General features: G+C 62.1%; 1 pseudogene; it reads right to left on the bottom strand.

Moving 5' to 3' along the window:
• Nucleotides 1-325: 325 nt before the first annotated feature.
• Nucleotides 326-2,460, bottom strand: LOC147984440 (uncharacterized; annotated as a pseudogene).
• Between the last annotated feature and the right edge of the window lie 864 nt (nucleotides 2,461-3,324).

Consider the following 3,324-nt stretch of genomic DNA (forward strand, 5'->3'; position numbering starts at 1 on the left):
CCGACAAGTTTCGCCATAGCCTTGCGCTGCAGCTCGGTCTCGAGGTGTTGCTCCCCCAGGTTGCAGAGCGACTTGTGGTCAGTGAGGATGTCGAAGGGGCCGCGCTGCAAGTAGGGGCGCCACTTGTCGATCGCCATCATCACCGCCAAGAACTTCTTCTCGTACGTTGAGAGCTTCTGGTTGCGCACGCCGAGCGCCTTGCTGAAGAACGTGACCATGTGACCTTCCTGCACCAGCACAGCCCCGACGCCCGTGTCGCACGCATCGGTCTCGATGGAGAACGGCTTGTCGAAGTTGAGCAGGGCGAGCACTGGCGTTGTCGTCATCACAATCTTGAGCCGTTCGAACGCCGCTTGCGCCTGCTCGCTCCAGGAGAAGCCCTTCTTTTGAGGAGCTGCGTGAGGGGCTTTGCGATGATGCCGTAGTGCGGCACGAACTTCCTGTAGTAGCCGGTGAGCCCCAGGAATCCACGCAACTCGGTGACGTTCGTCGGCGCTGGCCACTGTTCCATGTCCAGCGTCTTGTCCTTGTCAGTGGCTACGCCCTCCTTGGAGATGACGTGCCCCAGGTAGTCGATGTGGTTGCAGGCAAAAGTGCACTTGCTCTCCTTGACGAACAGTTGGTGCGCCTGCAACAACTCGAAGACGATCCGGAGGTGCTCGATGTGTTCTTCCATTGTTTCACTGAAGACAAGGATGTCGTCAAGGAAAATGATCACAAATTTGCGCACATACTTACTGAATATGGCGTTCATGAGGCATTGGAAAGTCGCCGGGGTGTTCGTTAGGCCGAACGGCATGACCCTGAACTGAAAATGTCCGTGATGCGTCTTGAACGCGGTCTTGGCCTCGTCCTCCTCGCGCATACGAATTTGGTGGTACCCCACGCGGAGATCCAGCTTGGAGAAGACTGTTGCGCCCGCCTGTTCGTCAAGGAGCTCATCGACGATCGGGAGCAGGAACTTGTTTTTGATCGTGGCATCATTCAGACGGCGGTAGTCGACGCAAAACCTCCACGTTCCGTCCTTCTTCTTGACCAACAGGACCGGCGCCGCGTACGGGCTGACGCTGTGCGTGATGACGCCGGCGTCGAGCATTTCCTTGACCTGGCGCTCGATTTCGTCCTTCTGCAGCGGCGAGTAGCGGTACGGGCGAGTGTTTGCGGGGACTGCGCCTTCCACCAGTGTGACGGCGTGGTCATACTGGCGATGGGGCGGCAGGCCCTGGGGAGCGGCGAAGACGTCGGCGAATTCCTCCAGGAGGTCGCCGAGGGGCGTCTGGCTGGCGCATTTGCACCGTGGTGGCGGTGCGCGCCCGCACGTGTCCACCATGGCCATGGCCCAGACGTCGTTGCCCGCGATCATCTTGCGCAGCTCGTCGGGTTTGATCGCCTTAAGGGTGGTGGATGCCTTGGTGGGCGCGCCCCGGAGCGTCACCTCTTCGCCGTCGTGGGTGAACTTGACCCACTTGTCTTGCCAGTGGCATGTCATGGGGCTGTGCTGGGCAAGCCAGTCCATGCCCAGAATGCCATCGTACGCGCCAATGTCCAGCTCGCGCATCGGTGTGGCGAACGTGTGCCCCTGCATCCACCACTTGAGCTCGGGGACGATGCGGTTGCAGGAGAGACGGTCGCCGTTGGCGACGTGCACGTCCACCCGCGGCATTTCTTCTGTCGCCAGCCCGAGACGACCGACGAAGGATTTGTTGACGAAGCTATGCGAGCTGCCCGAATCAAGGAGAAGTAGCATGACCTGATTGCCCACCAGTGCGCGTAGGCGGATCGTCATCGCCGAGTCCGTGCCGTCCAGAGCGTGCGACGAGAGGAGGCAGCACTCGGGAGCATCCCCAGCAGGAGCTGGCGGCTGCGCGACCGGTCTGGGGTCGTCGAGGAGTTGCAGCGCGTGGATGGTGTCGTCGGAGAGCACCTCGCCGTGATCGCCGACACTGATGGTGAGTAGCTGGGCTGGCTGCGCACACCGGTGCTCCCGCGAGTATCGGTCGTCGCACTTGAAACACAAATTATTGGCGCGGCGATAGTCGCGGAGTTGCCGCTCGTGCGCGTAGTCGTCCGTGGGGGCGCGGTTGGGCGCGGCCGCCCGGGGTTGTGGTGGAGCCGCCGCCGGTGGGGGTCGCCCGCTGGTGTGATGCATGGGGGCACGCGCGTCTTGCCCAGTTCCTCCTCTTGAATACGCGCCAACACCGACGCCCTGGTGATGCTTGAGGGCGCCTGCAGATGAACCGGGGCGCGTAGCTCGTCCTTCAGGCCCAGGATGAACTGAGTGACGAAGAACTTGGTGTTGATGGATGGATCGAGCGTGAGCAGGTGGTACATTTGCTCGTCGAACGCCGCACGGTACTCGGCGACCGTGGTGGTCTGCCGGAGTTGAAGCAGCTTGTGCATGACCACCTCGAACTCATCGGCACCGAACTCCTCGAGCACGGCGAACGTGAAGACCTCCGAGGTGATGCCGCGATGTGTTTAACGAAATGCTTGCAGCCAGTTCGCTGCTTGGCCTTCGATATACAGCGCCGCGGTGGCCACCCAGTTGTGTGGTGCGACCTTGTAGAGCTCGAAGTACGCCAGGCAGTGATCTAGCCACAGGTATGGAGCGGAGCCATCGGATCGGGGGAAGTCGTGCTTCGGTGGCTTGTGGTAGTCGTTGCCGTAGTGGCCCGCTGTTGGGGAGGGAGCGGCGGCCGGGGCCGCGAATCCGCCCTGTGGAGGCACGGGAATCAGCGGGGGTCGATGGTCCCCGAGACGCGCGTGGGCGGTCGCCGGGCGGCCCTGTTCGGTGGCCACACGCGGCGAGTGTGGAGGCGGCGGGGCGGTGGTGGGGGTTGTTGCGGAGCGGCGGGTTGGTGCAGCACGGTGGTGACCGACCCCGACGGCGATGCTGAGCCTTCCACCGTCTTGCGAGTCGCGTCGACGTCGGCCTGCATCAGATCGATCTGCCTGGAGAGGCTGCGCACGTCCTGCGAGATCTGCGCGTTGAAGGCGGCCTAAATCTCGATATGCTTGTCATGGACCGCCTTCTGCTCGTCCATCTTGGCGAGGAGGGACTCGAGCATCTTGGTGATGTTGTTGTTGCCCTCGTCCATGGCGGCCAGTACCTGACGCGTCGTTGCCGAAGCTTTGGAGGGCGCCATCGCCGTGCTTGGAAGAGATCGAACCCCGCGACGGATTTCGTGTGAGCTTGCCGAAGCAGCACACACCGGCGCGGTGGATGTTACCGATCTGCAACCAGCGCGAGGGAGAAAAAAATTCGGGGCGATTTGGCTCTGATTACCAACTGTAACGAACCAGAGAGGAGGGGATCGGAAGTAG

The sequence above is a fragment of the Triticum urartu genome, chromosome 2A (assembly GCF_056163025.1).
Source record: "Triticum urartu cultivar PI428250 chromosome 2A, HENAU_Tu73, whole genome shotgun sequence".
Taxonomy (NCBI): Eukaryota; Viridiplantae; Streptophyta; class Magnoliopsida; order Poales; family Poaceae; genus Triticum; species Triticum urartu.